Source organism: Pollachius pollachius, assembly GCF_949987615.1.
Source record: "Pollachius pollachius genome assembly, chromosome: 20".
Taxonomy (NCBI): domain Eukaryota; kingdom Metazoa; phylum Chordata; class Actinopteri; order Gadiformes; family Gadidae; genus Pollachius; species Pollachius pollachius.
In genome coordinates, this window is record NC_136953.1 from 5,805,404 (window position 1) to 5,824,391 (window position 18,988).

An 18,988-nucleotide genomic window follows, 5' to 3' on the forward strand; every position below is an offset into this window, starting at 1 on the left:
CAGGAAAAATAACTGAATCGAGGAGGGGGTGGAGGAGTGGCGGTGGAGGAAGAGGAGGAGGTTGGTGTACCGCAGGCACAGTGCACTCGCAATCCCAACTTGGTCTCTCTCCCGTGCTCAAAGCGAGCGCCTTTCGCTCCGTCCGCCTGAGTCCCTCGCGCTCTCTGTGTCTCCTTCGTCTTGCCAGTGGCCGCTTTCTCCCCCCACACACACACGCACCGACGAGAGAGCCGGGGCAGATCCGCTGCCGCGACAGAGCCTCCGATAGCGTGCACGCTTGTCTATAAACACGCGGCTTTGCTGGCTTGCCTGCTGCTTTGTGGCGGAGAGAGAGGGTCTGGGAGATGCTTCTGCTGCTGCTGCTGCTGCTGCTGCTGCTACTGCCACTGCCTGGAGTCCAAAGCCAGCGCTGTGAAATTCATGGTAATTGAATCAGGAGCTGCAGCAGCGACGACCGAGGCAGCGGCCGTGGACGCATCCTTCCGACCGCGCGAGCGCAAAAAGAAAAAAGAGAGAGGCGTCCTAGGGGGACGTATCTCCGCCGCACTTCTCCTCTGCTCCTCTTCCCAATCCTGGCTTTTTACAGTTTCTTTGGAATTTTTGGGTTCTTTCTCTCTCTCTCGGTTACCCTCACATTGACGGACGTTTTTTTTGCTTTCGTCCCACTTTTTCCCCAGCACCTCTCTTTTCCCTCCCTCGTTCTTTGCAACGGCTCAATAATGGAGAGAAAGCGCGAGAGAGAAGGAGAGAGAGCACGCGGGAGAGCGAGAGAGAGAAAGAGCGCGCGAGAGAAGGAGAGAGAGCGCGCGCGCGAGAGAGAGAGAGAGTGGGCGGGAGAGGGGTAGAGAGAGAGAGAGAGAGAGAGAGAGAGAGAGAGAGAGAATCTAGCTCAGGGAAGAAGAGAAGGCAGATGCACTCCGGAGCTGGTTGAGCTGCGCAGCTCGAGACTCCGCCGGAGACGGAGGGAGTGAGAGAGGGGCAGAGCGAGGGAGGGATAGAGTTGGATGGCAATAGAGAGGGGGAAGGTGTGCACGTGTGTGTGCATGTGTGTGTGTGTGTGTGTGTGTGTGTGTGTGTGTGTGTGTGTCTAGAGCAGGGAGGCGTAAAGGGAGAGAAAGAGAGAGAGAGAGAGAGAGAGATAATTAGAGTCAGAGGAAGAGAGAAATCGTGGGTGAAGGAGCGCAAGGGAGAGCCAGGGAGGGAAGGGAGGGAGAGATGGAGTTGAGAGGGCGCTGTTGCCAGCCAGCCAGCCAGCCGGGCACACATGCAGAATGTGTTTGCACACACACTCGCCGGTCAACACACACACAGCCAAGGCAACACAACAAAGCCGCAGATCTGAGGGCTAGCATGTAGACGCGTGCCGGCCGGGGTCTGGGCGGGACTGGGGCTGTGTCTGTCGATGTTTGCTGCCCCTCGGCAGATCACTGTTGTAGCATCATTCTCAGTGGAGCGTGAGCAGCTCACACAAGCCAAACAGAAGCTGTTATTATCCTGAAACTCAGTCCCGACGCACACACACACACACACACACGCACACACACACACACACACACACGCATATAGATACATGTATAGGACAGCATAGGATGTACTCTGTTCATCCCAGATGGGATATTAGGGGACATGTATACCCAGCAACAACACACAAGCCAAGGCGACACAATTTGTTATTTCTATATACGCAATACATATGCTTTAGGGGTGACAGCGTCTGTGTGTGTGTGTGTGTGTGTGTGTGTGTGTGTGTGTGTGTGTGTGTGTGTGTGTGTGTGTGTGTGTGTGTGTGGGTGGGGTATCTGGTGATCATGAATAATTAACTAATAGGAGAAATTCACGACGGATCTTTCTTGTCCCTCCCTCCGTCTCTCTCTGCCACCACACACATCACCAGCTCCAGCCATTTCCTCCAACCTCCGCCCACCACATCCAAAAGCCCCAGCAACACCAGCACCATCAACCCGCCCACCACCGCCTGTTCCTCCCCTGTAACTACCTTGAATCATCCATTCCTTTCCCCCACTTCTAATGCCCCATGAGCTCATGAGTTTGATCCTTTATTTATGTTGCTATTCTTGTCAAAACGGGGGCAAGGCAGGAGCGAGAGAGAGGGTTGAGGGAGAGAGGGAGAGAGAGGCGAGAGAGAGAGCGAGGGAGAAAAAACAGGGAGCAGGATAGAGTAGAAAATAAAGAGAGCGACAGAGGCAGAGCTGGCTAGAGGGAACACCACCGTAAGATGAGTGGGAGGGAGGGAAAGGGAGGAGGGGAGAGAGAGGAGGGGGAGGAGGGGAGGGAGAAGAGGAAGTGGAGGGGAGAGAGAGGAGGAGTGCCAGGAGAGGAGAGAGATGGAGCATGAGGTAGGCCACAGGAGAGAGTGGGCAGGAGCACCGAGGAAAGGGGTGGGTGAGGACGAGAGAGGGAGAGAGGGAGAGAGAGAGAGAGAGATGGAGGGAGCAAGAGATGGAGATAGACAGAGAGACAGAGAGAGAGAAAGTGATGGAGGGAAATAAAAAGGGAGTGGTGGAGGGAGGGAGGGAGGGAGGAATGGAGTGATTGATGGAGTGAAAGATAGAAGGAGAAGAAGGAGACGGAGGGAGGAAGCACAAGGTTGAGAGCTAGAGAGCGAGAGACAGAGGTGGAGAGAGTGAGAGAAAAGGAGACAGATGGAGGCGGATTGTGTATGGTATGAATCAACGCTGATATAGATCTCACCTGGGAGCGGGGCCTCGCTGTTGCCAAAGGATGAAATATGGAGAGAGAGTGAGAGAGCGAGGGGGAGAGAGAGGGAAAGAGCGACGGCCACCGACCACAGCACGTGCATGTACACACACGCACGTGTACGCAAAAAGAAGGGAAAGTAACCCCTCAAAAAGTGTGTGCAAGTGTGTGTCTATTAAGCTATATTGTGTGTGCCTAAGCGTCCGGGATTTTTCTTTATCGTGACCCACTCGGGTCGTTCCCGCATGGAATCTCTCAGAGGTCTCCGGAAGTGGGATAAGGCGCATCCGAATGTCTGCCGAGGTGTTAACGTCCAGGCCCCCCCAACCCTACAACCACCTCATAAACTCCAAACACCACCATGTGCACCCCGGTCCCACCAAAGATGTCATCGCCATGGAGACCGCAGCCCGCCCCGGTTCCTTGCGCCGTCCCTTCAGGAGCAGGCGCCGGAGGGAGAGCCACGATGAATGGGGACCTTCACACTCCTGATACAGTGATGATGAAACCTCTCTCTCTCTCCTAATCACACACATTGTCATTTGCGGCGCGACAGTGTGTTTGCTTTGGACACGAGAGAGAGATGGATGTCTAACTCGGCAGAGTTATTAATGCCGCGGCGTGTGCGGTTGGAGAAGAGTGTTTTAACAGTGGCGGGCGATTAGAGCACATATTGATGTCGAGGGTGATTTTGTTTCCCCGCCGCTGCGGATATAATTCGGGGATGACGCTGTGCCCCCGGTGTTACCGGGGTCTGCCTCGCTCAGTGACGCCTTTTTCATTTTTTTTCGGAACGGGTGGAGGGGTTCTTTTTTTTGCTTCAAGTAGAATACTCGAAGAACGCTGTTGTACCGATGGAATACTTTTGTCGCTATTGTGTGCTTGGAAATAGGCAGAACAGAGTGGTGCTTTTCTAAGCGTTTTCCTGCGCGATGGTCACTTCCTGCCGGAGGTACTTAAGCCAATTTCACAGTGTGGCGGGGCCGCTGGGCCGGTACGGACAAGCTACAGATTACCGCCGGAGCCCGGGCTCCCCTCCAGAGGTTGGGGGGGAGGGCCACCGGGATCTGGTTCTAATGGCAAACAACAACTAAACAACACCTGAGACCACCACCACCACCTCCTCCACCTCCTCCTCGCTCACCCGAACCCCTTGGGCTTAAATCACATGATACTAGCGCAGAGAATTGTGCACGCACCCACATGCAACCTCGCACACACACACAATGAGGAAAACACAGTCCCTGTTTCATGTGCAGTCACACATTCAAGGGAGTCACTCAAAGTTGCCCAGTCACACAACATTAAGTCATTCAGCCCGCACAGAAGACCAATCTGCATGCAATCATTCAGCTTTTTGTGGTATGGATAGCCTAAATTTAGCGCTTATGATGTAACACAAACACAGACACAGACACACACACACACATGCACATACACACACACACACTCATGCTTCACTCAGCCAACTGCTGTTTTCAACCTCCGCATGCGTAGCGGCTCACACAATCAAAGAGAACAATTAACGCAATACAATGCAAAACACACACACACACACACAAACACGTTTTGTATTTCCAGAGAGGGCTCCGCCCCCACAGCACAGATCTGTGCATACAGTATTTCCCAGAGCGAACAAACACACTTCAAACAGTCCCAGAGGGGAAGTGATGTCATCAGTAGTGGGGAAGTTTGGATTGGTTTAATGAGAGAGAGAGAGAGAGAGAGAGAGAGAGAGAGAGAGAGAGAGAGAGAGAGAGAGAGAGAGAGAGAGAGAGAGAGAGAGAGATTTTAAGGCGCAGTGTAAGCCTTAAAAACAGAGGATGGTTCTTGAGAAGAAGCACAACGAGAGATCAAACGAGAGAGAGAGAGAGAGAGAGAGAGAGAGAGAGAGAGAGAGATCGAGACAGAGAGTGAGACAGGGAGGGCGAGCGAGACAGAGAGTCAGACAGAGAGCAGGAGGGCAAAAGAGAGCGGGAAAGAGAGAAAAAGAGAGAGACAGGCTGGGCGAGCGAGACAGAGAGACAGGGCGAGGCAGACGGAGAGAGGAAGAGAACAAAGCTTCATCCAGCTGAGCCTAAGCCTCTCACCACCACCCCTTCCAACCCACACATCAGTCACCAGACTCCAGCCATGTTGGATCAGAGAAACACAGTGGATGGAAGACAAGGGGGATCAGGGGACACTGTGCGGTACATGGTCCTCGACTTTGAGTCTATAAGGATGAAAACGTGGCTGGATGGGGAAGGCAGCAACGAGTCCTCAAGTTATTATGGTCGTCTCCCAAAGGGAAAGTCACTGGGTCCGATCCCCAAACTTTTTTTTTCCACATTTCGGGACAACGTTGGCACATTTTTGGACGGTAAAGGTGAAGCCCAAACACGATCGCGGACGGGCACCGGAGGCCGACTCAACGGCGAGCGGAGAGGAAGAAAGGGGGGCACAGAAAGAGGAAAGGGTTGAGCGGGGGAAACGAGGACACGACACGGAGGTGTCGGGCCCCCTGTCTCACCCCCGCAGACCGGGTGGAGGGGGAGGATACAAAACAACCGAGCGCACGCAGTAGAGCCAGTCATCAATTCTTCAGCCTCTATCTCCCTCTGTCTCTGTCTCGGCGGGCCCCTCCCCCCCCCCCCCACCCTCTGCCTCCGTCTTCAGAGCCAGAGGAGAGGATGAAGCTGCTCCACCGGGGGCTGCCTTACGTAAGCACACAAACACCGACAACAGCCAAACAATCGCGCCAGCCCCCCCCCCCCTCGCTCCCCTCTCCCTGTACTGAGCCCCAATTTCGAGTGGTTACATAATAGCGTTCGGTGTGCTGGTATAAAGCGGCTGTTCGTGATGCGTAAGAAAAAGACGCTTTTATCCCTTATAGCCAATCACGGTTCACCGTGGCTTACGTGGCTTTCGTGAATGAGCGTCAGTGGGGAGAGGACGGCGTCTCCCCTCAGGGTTTGAAGACGGAACCTTTGGGTTGGGGGTCAGACACCCTCACCCCGAGACCATCCTGTGGCTTGTTCGTCAGCGAGTGAGGTGGTGCTGCTGGTGTGGTTGTGGTGGTGCCGGTGGAGGGTTGGACGGGAGGGGTAGCCTCACTGTTGTTGCTCGGAGAAAAGAATGTTGCGTTTCTTTGTTTTTTCGACGAGGTTGTTGGTGTTGCGTTCTTCTTACGACACGCTCCCTTCATCCCGGTGAAAGGCATCGTTACCCGTATCGCGATCCTAAATAACACCAGTACGTGTCGTTCATCATTGAGCGGCGGCCGAAACGGTCGCATCTCAGGGAGGAGGTGGGGGAGCTGACTGATTACCGTCAGACGACGATAGAAGCGCCGCCATCTGTGTGAGGTTCTTCCTTCGGTCCATTCCAGTGCGGCGTGGCGCCAAGCCCAGCGGTGTGGCCAAAACAGCGGGCCCGTTCAGCACTGTGGAGTGTGGTCCTCCACCACCATGTGATTTATCCCTGCTCTTTATTTACTCACTCCCACATCCAGCTCTTGTGGTGGTTTAGTAATTAAAATCCATGGGGCTTTTTTCTTTTTTTCTTTCTATTGCCGTGGCCGTCATCAATAACAGTTGTGGGAGAAAGCGACTGCAAATCCAGACAGAAGAACACCCAAAACAACAACTAAAGTGGAATCCACAGAAGACAGAGCGAGCGAGATAAGTGTAGGGAGGATAGAGAGAATCAAAGATAAAGATTTTATCGACGGAGGCTATGTAATGCCACCTAATGCGAATGCATTAGATGACATTCCGGTATATGTAGGAGTATAATTATAGCTCCATCGCCTTCGCTGCCATTACAACCCCCGCCCCCCTTCAGAAAGGAATGCTGATTCAAAAGTACAGACACAGTAAAATAAATGAAAACTGAAAGGGCACCGCTACATCACGTGGAGGAGCGGTGGACAACAGCGGGCTGAAACCCGGAGCAGCACACGTCCTCGGCGGTGGAACGGGGCGGGTCGGAATACCAAAAAGGGAAAGAGACGGATGAAAGGGAAGGGAGAGGGGGGGGAATGAAAAAAACATAAGGGTGGAGGACCGGGAAGATGAAAGGATGAGAGAGAGAGAGAGAGAGAGAGAGAGAGAGAGAGAGAGAGAGAGAGAGAAGGATACATACGGAGACATGAGGTGGCTTAGGAAACAAAAAGGAAAAGGATGGAAATAAGAGGAATAAAGAAGAAAGACATGGGGAACAGGGGGATGAGGGTACAAAGCAACGAGAGAGAGAGAGAGAGAGAGAGAGAGAGAGAGAGAGAGAGAGAGAGAGAGAGAGAGAGGGAGAGAGAGATGGAAGGAAACATATGGAGACATGAGGTGGCTTAGGAAACAAAAAGGAAAAGGATGGAAATAAGAGGAATAAGAAGAAAGACATGGGGAACAGGGGGATGAGGGTACAAAGCAACGAGAGAGAGAGAGAGAGAGAGAGAGAGAGAGAGAGAGAGAGAGAAAGAGAGAGAGAGAGAGAGAGAAAGAGAGAGAGAGAGAGAGAGGGAGAGAGAGATGGAAGGAAACATATGGAGACATGAGGTGGCTTAGGAAACAAAAAGGAAAAGGATGGAAATAAGAGGAATAAAGAAGAAAGACATGGGGAACAGGGGGATGAGGGTACAAAGCAACGAGAGAGAGAGAGAGAGAGAGAGAGAGAGAGGGAGAGAGATGGAAGGAAACATACGGAGACATGAGGTGGCTTAGGAAACAAAAAGGAAAAGGATGGAAATAAGAGGAATAAAGAAGAAAGACATGGGGAACAGGGGGATGAGGGTACAAAGCAACGAGAGGGAGAGAGAGAGAGAGAGAGAGAGAGAGAGAGAGAGAGAGAGAGAGAGAGAGAGAGAGAGAGAGAGAGAGCAAGGAAACTAAATTGTCACTGGACTAAGATAGGAGGGGAGTGGAGGGCAGTTGTGTGTATGTGTCTGTGTGTCTGTGTGTGTGTCTGTAAAGAACCTACTAGAATCAAATCCCAGTTTGTCTTGGACGTGTTCTAAGGATGGGGGACACTGCGGCTGTCCTCCGGTGCAGCATGTAACCACGGAGATGATGAGAGGATTGCACTCTAGAAGCTGTGTCGCTTCCCTCATGTCTCATATCCCCCCCCCCCCACACACACACACACACACACACACACACACACACACACACACACACACACACACACACACACACACACACACACACACACATACAAGTACACACACACACAGCACTTTCACACACTCACAGACACACATCCACCCCTCACAACTATCCCCAATTTATATTGTGTCTGCCATTTTCTGAAAGGCTTTTATACAAAGCGCCTTACAATACCTTGAATTCATTCATTTACTAGAATTCAGGTTTATCTCTAACCTTGTCGCTGTTAACAATGCCTTGCTCTATCAATGGGAATCAAACCCCTAACCTTGGCACTGTTAAAAATGCCTTGCTCTATCATTGGGGAATTGAACCCCTAACCCTGACAGTGTTAATAATGCCTTGCTCTACCATTCTTGATTCAAACTCCCAACCCTTATAGTGTTAATAATGCCTCGCTTCACCAGTGGGCCATTGGACCCCTAACCAAATTGTCTTCATAATCCCTCGCTCTACCAGTGGGGAATCAAACCCCTGACCTTTGTAATGAAATGAATGCCTTGCTCTACCAGTGGGAATTGTAACCCCTAACCCTGGCAGTGTTATCAAAGCTTTGCTCATCCAGTTGAGATTCAAACCATAACCCTTGATGTGTTAATAATAACTTGCCCCACCAGCGGGGATTCAAACCCCTTACCCTGGCAGTGTTATTAATGTGTCGCTCTAGCCCGTCGTGCTAGACAGGAAATCACCTCGCCTCTGAACTATATTGTCCAGTCCAATAGGATCCTTCCGTTTTCATTGTTTCATATTGTCTGCTGCGGGCCCGGTGGCCAGCAGAGGTTCATCAGGTGTGCGTTAATTATACAGATCTACAATCTGGGAGGCCGGGGGAAGGCTTTGAATATTTAAAGAGGCAAGGTGTGGTCGGACCTCTCCCCCCTGGAGGGCTCTTCATACGGCTCATAAGCTGAGTCAGCGTAACCGAAGCCAGCCCCACACACACACACACACACAGACACACACACACACACACACAGACTAACACAGTGGATAACCCGTTGGAAGTAGTGGCTCGGCCACACACAAGGACAAATGCAGGAGAGATCAAGGCACCGCAGGGGGGGACGGGGCAGTCGATAGCCCAAGAACAGCCTCCGTCAACACTTTACACACACGGCCTCGCCTCACAGCCCGCCCGACGGCCGGCAGAGCGGTGGCTTTAGCGTGGGCTTTGTTTCTCCGCCGCGACTTTTAATTGTGTTCAAGCTCCCGCGACCCCTGCTCCTTTTGAATCGCGTCCCCCCCTTTCGTCCGACCTTCAGCCCGTGTGGGTCTGTCAGTCTGTCCGTCTCTGGGTCTGTTCGTGCTGGGAGTCAGATGTGACGGACTGTCCCCTCGCGCCATATGTCCCCTCATCAGTCCGTCCTTCCGTCCCGGAGTTAATTCCCGCTGTTTGTCATCTGTCTGTCAAAACCGTTGCGCTCCCTCCCTCCGTCACTCCATCCATTCATCCCCACCAAATACAGTCCATCAATCTCCCCCTCCCTCCTCCCTCCTCCCTCTCTCCCTCCCTCACTTCACCCATCCCGGCTGCCACTGCCCATCTATTCATCTCCCTCCCTCCCTCCCTCCCTCCATCATTGATCGTTCCCTTGCATCTCCCCTTCCCATCCATCGCTCTCCTCCCCCTCCCTCCATCCCTCTCCTTCCCCTCAATCCCTCCCTGACTCCTTCTCCTCCCCCTACATCCATCCCTCTCCTCCCTCTCCATCCATCCCTGACTCCCTCTCCCCCCCCTTCCATCCACAAGCACCTCCATGACCAGAGTCAGCTGTCACAGTCTGTCCCTCCAGCTGTGGACCCAGCTGGGCCACATATGGGCCGAGTCCCCCCCCCCCTTCCCTCCCCCTGCAGCAGTGTTATGCAGTTAGGGGAGGGAGTACAGTGTTAGCCCCCCGGACTGACTAAGGAAAAACAGGGGGTCAGGCATTAAGAAAGTGTCCGGGGTGTATCCGACGCCAGAAGACACTGGGTTTGATCCCCGGCGTGTTCACAGTCCCACGCGAGGCGTCTTTGAGCGAGCCGCACCCCCCAGACACCTGCTCTTTAACGGCATGGATCTGAGTTCATTGGCAGTCGCTTCGGATATAAGTGGCTGCTAACTGACTGAACAGTGACACAGAAATCTTTGATCCAGTCCCTGAAAGCTGATCGGACTCCTGATTCAGTGTCTGAAATAACGATCAATCTCAACAAAGCGGGTTGACAAGAAACCGCTTTCTTTGGTGTCAACACATTTAATTGTTATCCGGAGAGCCGGCATATTTGCAAATGGGCCACTTGTTAAGTGATTGGCGCGTTCCCTGTGAGCGAGCTCTATAGGTAGGCTGATTCACAGGGTTACGGAGTGATCCCACTGCCTCCCTTTTATTGTTAAGCTGGTGCTAATCGTCGAGGGGAGAGCGAGCGAGCGAGACAGGGAGGGAGACGCAGAGAGAAGGACAGCTCGCTGCAGCCATTGCAGTCTAATAGTGGCTTACAATAAGCTCCGGCACACAGAGAGGGAAGGGAGAGAGAGAGAGAAAAGGGGGAGGGAAGGAGGGGAGGGTGTCTCTTTCGACAAGGATTTGGGGATTTTAAATACATTTTTCTTCAAGGGAAAGGAGGGAAAAACGGCCCAGTCGAGGCCACATTGAGGGAGTGGGAGAATGAGACGGCCAGGGAGAGAGCAGGGATACGGCCACTTTGGAGGGGTAGGAGACGAAGGAAAGGAATCGAGAGAGAGAGAGAGAGAAAGAGAGAGAGAGAGAGAAAGAGAGAACGACAGAGGGAAGGAAATGGAAGGATAAATACAAAGGGGGAAGAAGGCGGCTACAACTATATCAGTAGACTGAGCGAGATGAACAGATAGAGATAAAGAGAGAGAGAGGGGGAGAGAGAGAGCGAGCAGGAAAGAGAGAGCGAGGAAGAGAGACAGCGAGAGAGAGAGAGGGCTGGAGGAACGTGTTTCCTGCTGAGGCAGATTGCCGAGCTCTTGGCTAGGAGACGTCCCGTCGTTTCAAACGCCAGCTCAATCACGTCCAATTTATCCCACAGACCAATACACACACACACACACACACACGCACACACGCACACACACACACACACACACACACACACACACACACACACACACACACACACACACACACACGCACACACACACACACACACACACACACACACACACACACATAAACACTGAAAGCAGACAGAACACGTACACACTGAAAACAGGCAGAACACACACACCGGCACACCCACACACACTGAAAACAACACACACACAAAACAAACAGAAAACAGCTGTGTGAGGAACGTCTGTCGGTGCGCTAAACTAACAGCCCGGCAGAAAGGCACAACAAAGACACACACAAACAGAGACACACACAACAAAGACCCACACAAACAGAGAAACGGACCTCGAGTGAAATTCCCCGCGCCTCATCTCACCACGAGCCTGTTTCCACGCTTCCGGCGCTGGCGGGCCCATCTTGACCAACGGAAACAGCCATCGAGCAGCATCTCCGGCCAGCCGACACTATGGTGGTTCTGAACCGGGTGAATAAAGGGCGGGAAGGGGGTGCGGGGGGAGTCGGACCCCCTGCCGGGCTGGTTGGGGCCTAGGGCAGGGGAAAATGGGTGTAGGCCTAGAGCCGTGGATTAGGGAGATCTCATCCTTCGGAAATCGGCGCATCGGTGATGGAGATGGGTTGTGGCGACGTGTGTTGCGTGAAGAGTTTTCGTATGCTGACGATGTACTATTTCCAAGGATAGTTTTCCAAGGACCTTTTCATGTTCGTCATAAACAGGCAAACTTTTGTCGGACTGAGTTCAAGAGTTAATATTTTACATATGTATACATCTGTATTTTTGTATTTGTTATATTGTAGAAGAAAGCAGATTTGTCCTTTCAGATGTTAATTCATCATATTATCTAGGTATGGGTTTTGCTTATGGATCATATTGCAAACATTACAGAGACATACAGTAGCTTAATTTTGGGTTTGACCTTGGGTTATTGGTCTAGTTATTCTCGCTCAGTGAAACCCACATATTTTAGCCTGTCTTCTCTCTATAATTATTTAAATTGGGTTTTCCATGGCCTTTTTGCGCAACACCAACATGCATCCATCAAAAATCTACTCCCATTTTAGCTGTGTAACTGTTCACCAATCTAGGCTCGGAATAATCAAAGTTATCCATCCACACAGTGATTGCTACAAAACGCTGCGATTATTCCGGGTGTGCTCCGTCGCTAAAGAGGGTATGACTGTCCCAAACCATTGCCACTGGAGAGATGTTTAAAATTACATTTCAGATATATTTCCCTATAAAAACCTTTTTATAGCTCGACGCACAGCATTGTAAACAACGCGGGGAGAATGAGACCACCGTACAGGGATTTCCCTGCCAAACTTATGTTGGTGTGTAAATTACTCTCCCTTACTCTCTTTACTCTCTCTCTGTGTTTATGACTGCTTCTGGGAACAGGTTTGGTCGTAATCCTTCCCCCTTTCCCTTTCTCCCCCTCTCCCTCCCCGGTCCTCCTCTTAACCGAGTCAGGAAACTAAACGCTTCCGACTGATTCCCCCTTCAGTTGACAAACGATTTCACTTGCGGTTTCTTTGTGAATCACTTGCTTATCTCCGTCACAATGTGACCTCCTTATACGGGAAAAATACAAAATAAAGACAGATTACTCACATTTTCAAACTTGGGGTTTGGGGTAAGTTAATGTGCGTGTGTGTATGTGTGTGGGTGGGTAAGAATATATATAGGAGTTCATTGCGCATGTTTGCATATTGCTGCACATGTGAAGTGGTTGTCTTGGATAACTGGTGAAATAGGTCTTGAAATCTGTGTGCATGGGAGTTTTAGTATGAGTTAATAAGTGAATCTTTGTGTGTGGGTGTGTGTGTGTGTGTGTGTGTGTGTGTGTGTGTGTGTGTGTGTGTGTGTGTGTGTGTGTGTGCGCACGTGTGCGCGTGTGTGTGTGGTGTGTGTCTGTGCACAAGTTTGTATGTGTGTGTTTGTGTGTGTGTGTTTGATGCGCGCTGCCCAGCTACAGTATAGTGGAGTAAAATCAGGCTGACAGAGATTTCAACTCACAAAAACTGTCAGACTGGTAAATCTGATCTACTGTTAATCCCAATATTAAAAAGGTAACCACAAATGTAGAAGGTTGGAAGACCTTGATGGTCCATTGTTGTCTCTGCCTGTTCTGTCCTTGGCCAAGTTTAAATCACTACTCCTTATTTTGGTTTGTATGTGTCAGTAGTGTCTTAGGTTTGTGATTTTTTAGCTGTAGAAAGCCTTCAGAAAATACCATTATTATAGATTTCATGATGGAAACACCACAATCGGTCCATCACTCTACCTCCCTCTCACAATGTCTATTTAAATGTACATTCAGTCACTTTGCGGGCACTTCAATCCCATGTGAGGCTGAGAACAATCAAGGCAAACAACAATAATGGAGCCCCTTTCTCACTCGACAAGAAACCCACCAACACCCTCTAACATCCATTTTCAGTCTTCAGTGGGAAAGGTTAAAATCATCATTCATTCCCGTGAAAAATGACTGTGCCGTAGTCATGGGTGTTTATCAACTCAAGGGATTGACACATGACACCCGGGGCGGACACACTCGTTTTCGCCCCTTATTGGGCGCGATTCTGTGACGCGTGTTGAAGTGCCAGTCGTTTGCGTGGAAACAAATGGGAAAATACATTTCAAACTGGCCTTGATGTAGCTTGCTTCTGTTTAATAACTTGTCTTTTGGCCTGTTTGTGACGTCACACGTGACGCACCACCAAAACAGCTGAATGGAGTAAATCCATTTTTTGGTCCGGTTTTCCCACATAAAAAAAGAAACGTCATTCACATGCTATTTTTGGGGAAATTGGATATCCAAGTGACCACAAAAACTGATTGGCAACCAAGTAAAAAATAAATTATGCTGGCCATCCCAGCAATAGGATTATAAGGAAAGATTGAAGTGAATTCAAGGGAGCCTTCGGGTGTCAGCCATACTGCTGCTTTATATTCTGCTCGCAACACGTTGAAGTTTTCCACTTGCTAACACACAACACAAGCTCCAGCACACACAGAGACACAAAGAACATTGTTCTGTGCTAACAAGAGTGTGAAAACAAAACCCAATCCATATTGTTCTTCCCCCCCACCGTACTGCAGGTCTATCCGCGCCTGGTGAGGGCAACGTAATTCAAACTCGCATTTAATATTCTCTGAGAATCCACGAGGAGGGGAAAAACAACAACAGAGGAGATGGTGTTTGTTCAAGAAAAAGGAGAAGTCCCAAATTCAAAGGGTTTTTTTGTTCTGTTGAGCAGTTTTGGCTCCCGGCGGATTAGCGACAAAAGCCGAAGCGGATTTTATGACGGAAGTGGCTTAAACAGTGGAGAACTTCATGGTGGCAGGAATATTCCACATTTAATATCATCCTCTATTGTTAGTCCCTGTCAAAAGCCCTCGCTGTTCGTAAAAAAAAAAAGTGTGGGTTTGTGATGTTTTTTATCTCTAAACTAAGTATATTTGTCATGCTGGTGTAGTTATAAGGGTGTGAATGTATGTTATTTACTTCGGCACTAGAGAGAATAACAAAGTTTGTGTGTACTGATAGTGATAGTGAGTTTATAATAGGCTTGTGCGGGACAGTCTTATTGGCCTCAGGCGCAAGTTTGACAAGCGCTAATGGTATGCTAAGCTAACAATAAGCTCAGCGCTTCCTCTGGTCTGCCTTGAGATGGTGTAGCCGTTGTTACTATCAACCCTCTGCTATCGAGGGTCGCTGCGCTAAAGGATACACCTTGCTCATTATAACTGCTTCAAAGACTATGGTTTAAAAAGGCAAAAACCGGCTGAACATAAACAGCTGCCGAGCAAGAATACGCCCGTTGAGTAATTAATAGTTGTTTTTTTTCATTCCGTTTTTAATCTTTGCTTGGGCTCTTGCCAGCATGTGATTAAAATGCTGCAAAAATGGTATTATTCTTCTGTGGTAGTTAATTACCGTACATCACAGTGGAATGTATACTGTATCTAGTGGTTAATTGGTTAAGCTATCTAAGGCCACTGGATCGGAAGCTTGCAACCACTTAAGGTGTCTTGTGTCACTTTGGTTCGCTCTCTCTTTCTTCCTCTCTCTCTTACTCTCTCAATCTCTCTTTCCCACACACATGCACCTATGCACACAGAGACACAAACACACACACACACACACACACACACACACACACACACACACACACACACACACACACACACACACACACAAAAGCACACACACTCTTACACTTCAACAGCATCCCAGTCCAAAACATAATATATAGAGTATGTATATGATAAAAATTAAGGTCAATACCGACAGAAGACTTGAACAGTGTTGCATTGGTAAATCAAGCAAATGGAAAACACACTGCTGTTTGTCATCAGTTGTGGACAACCAGTCTTGAGACCTGAATCTATTTAACTCTGAACCTAGGGAACCTATATTGAACCTATGGGAACTCTGTCCGAAAAACTGGTTAGAATTTTCGACTCAATGTCGGAATATGACAACTCAATGTCGGCATATACTCAATGTCAGGATGTCTGATCTCTGCAGGAATGTGGCAGGCCAGAATGGCGGAACTTGACAGCGAGTGCTCTTTTCGGAATAAACTCTCGTGCATTTTATAGGAAAAAAAAACCCAGCACCCCCACAACATAAGGGGAAAACAGATAAGCACTGTGTTTTATATGGGCTGGGGGTGGTGATGATTGAAGCCCTTGGGCGTGCCAGAACAAGAAATTGAACAGCGTGACATTTTAGTTGGCGGCCTGCTGGCACGACCCTGTGGCTGCTGGTAAAAAATGAATTACGCAGCGAAAAGTCAACAGACAGGGATGGGGATGAGGGGTCAACCCTCAAACTTTAACTCCAGCCCGCAGCCATTGGGGCTCAACTCGACTGATCCCAAACGCTTTTTAAAAGGTCTGACCCTTAACCAAACAAGCTCGTTTTGTGGTCGCTTTTAGAGTGGCTTAAAGAACAATCTCTAAACCTTTGACCTGAACAACGTATCAATTGGAATGTATACCACAGACTGGTATCCTTTACATCTTCGTCACAGAGCAGATCAATGTCAACGGGGAGAATTTCCACCAGCTCTGGGTCACGCTCCGTGAAGCTAGCTATTCCCGCTCCCATTACTGCTGCTATGCCATTCTTTTTTCCCTGCCTGTCTGAACCGAATGCTATTTCTTCTATCAAATCGCTGTAAAATGTCATTTCCCTCCAATCCCAATTGCCAATGCAGATTGTAGCTTTTAGAGTACACTCTGATCACAGCCTAAAGGCACCATAAAAGAGAATATTAGATACGGGGCGAGCCACTAGATAACAAAAGATTAAGAGTCTCTCTCTCTCTCTCTCTCTCTCTCTTCCTCTCGCTGTCGCTGTCTCTCTCTCTCTCTCTCTCTCTCTCTCTCTCTCTCTCTCTCTCTCTCTCTCTCTCGTTTGATCTCTCCTTGTGCTTCCTCTCAAGAACCATCCTCTGTTATTAAGGCTAACACTGCGCCTTAAATTGCAGTTCGAAATCACAGGATCGCTAATGTCGAGAGGGTGAAAGCTGACTCAAAACAGAACGGACGCCAAAAAATTGGTTTCTATTAGCCGTGGAGCCGCAACGTGGAATCGCTGGAATCAGCAGAGATCTTCATTCACTGTAAAGGTTATTTTACTCGTGGAATAATTTCCTCTGCTGAAGGTAAAACTTTGCCCGCAGGTGCGATCTCCAACCACATAAGCAATTGTCCAAGCTAAAAAATCATATAATCCATCCTTCTCTACTGTTGTAAATATACCGATGCCCTCAGTGGTTATACATATATGCATATATATCTATATATATATATATCTATATATATATATATATATATATATATATCTATATATATATATATAGATATATATATATATATATATATATATATAGATATTAGGGGTGTAACGGTACACAAAAGTCACAGTTCGGTATGTACCTCGGTTTTTAAGTCACGGTACGGTACGGTACGGTTCATAGTTAAGGGGAACATTTTAAAAACTGTTTGTATGTCAACAACGGAGAATGGCCGTAGATGAGCAGCAATAAAAACACCAATAAACTTGGTTATGGCATTTGCATTTCTGAATTCCCAGACAGGGGTTGTTGAAATAGTGTCGTGAGCTGGGTTTGCACAGCTCGTTTTTTTTTCCACAGCAACAGTGATCGTAACACGTGGATGGTGCCTTTTCAAATGCGTGTGATAGGGATGTGCATTTCTGGCAAAAAAACTATTCGATATTCACTGAGAAGTATTCGAATAATATTCGAAAATCAAGAACCCCCCACGCACACACGCACCTCAGATACACACACACACAATTACACAGGGAGAGGCTTTTATGATTTGTATGAAATCAATCTGTTTATTTCAACAACTGCGCCATCAACATTCAACATCGAAATTATTTCAACGTGGGCTTAGGCAGATAGACATACATGCGCCGAAAACGGATCGCTATGTATAAAATTTTTATTTAATTAATTATTTATTTATTTTACTGAACACAGCCTGCATGACGGTGTACTAGACACGTCCAAAATATAACTTCACACGGTGTGTCTTTTTACAATTTATTTGTTACCAGCATTCGCAGTGTTGATCAGCAGAGAAATAGTCCGCACAAAGACGTTGACGTCGCTTCACCACCGGAAGTTGTGAAGGCCCATGCAAGTCAACGGAGCGTTCAACAGCATTGAGAAGAGCCGTGTAATAAATAGCGATAGTCACATTCATTATTCGATATTCTACGTGACTCCAACTATTCGACTATTCGACGATCGTTGCCCGCTATGTACGCCACATTTACGTACCACGGTGCACCTCTGTAACCGCTCCGAAGTGCCTGTACCGTGACGGTTCGGTACAAATACGTGTACCGTTACACCCCTAATAGATATATAGATATATTTATACATACCGAGATATAGATATATATTTTATATGTTTTTCACACAAACATTATCAACTTGTACAAAATGTATGTAGCAGCAACCCTCGACAGATTCTAAATTATCCATAATGTCTCTTGTTTTTTTTGGGTTGGAGTCATCCCTCTGTATTTGCTCTGTGATGCATGTCTCCTTCATGTACATGACTTTGTGTGAAACACACACACGCACACACACACACACACCCTGACAGCCTTTATGATGAACGAATGGCAGCCGTATTTCCTGCAATAATGTTCTTCCCTGGATCATCGACTGCCACTTTGAAGATGGCGCATTTAATTAAAGGCCTTCACACACTGAGACACACACACTTACACACACACCCAGTGACAGGTCTGGGGCTGTGTGAAGGGCTTGCTCAGGGTGCACCGTGGGGTTGGGGAGTGATAAAGCGTGGAGGAGCTGGAGGATGGATGACCCAGGAGGGAGGAGAGAGAGAATGACTTGGTGGGGGCTCCACCATGTCTGGTTGTGATTTATCTGACAAATAAAAAATGATATGGGAAAAAATGGAATATGGTAAGTGTGCGGGGTATTGATGCCATGAAAAGGGGGAGGAAGGAGGAATTGAATAAGGGAGGATGGAGGTGTGGGACTGGGGTGTCCGACCCTTAAACCCACCATACCCTTACCCCCGACACACACATGTGTCGGGGGTACAACACTAAAATCGCCATCCTAGTAACACTTGCATCGACGCCACAACAAGATCAGTTTTTTTGGGAGTTAGGAAGTGTCTCATCTCAAGCATGCTTAACCTAAGCCTCTATCCAGTAGAACATACTGTATTCTCTCCTACAGCACAGAAGCACATAACCACAGAACCATGCGGCGGCTAAATAATTTGTCGGCCTGGTTGATTCTTAGTCTCACACATGTGTAAATGTGAAGATAATAAATGCATCATATAGAGTGCTTCCGAGATGATGAAGTACCTGCTCCCCCAATGCGATAGTGCTTAAAGCAATACTAACGCTTTTTTTGAATTTGCGATACATATAATGGAGTAAGTTATGACGTTATAAAGTCATTATGCCCTTTTACTTCTTACCTCTCGGGAAATTTTGCTGCGCACCCTCT

The 18,988-nt window shown here is 48.6% G+C and overlaps 1 protein-coding gene across 1 annotated transcript in view; it reads right to left on the bottom strand.

Annotated features, from left to right (window-relative positions):
- nrxn2b (neurexin 2b) overlaps nucleotides 1-18,988 on the bottom strand; it is a gene marked incomplete at both ends in the record, with an annotated part of 530,523 nt that overhangs the window by 199,831 nt on the left and 311,704 nt on the right. The window lies entirely within an intron of this gene.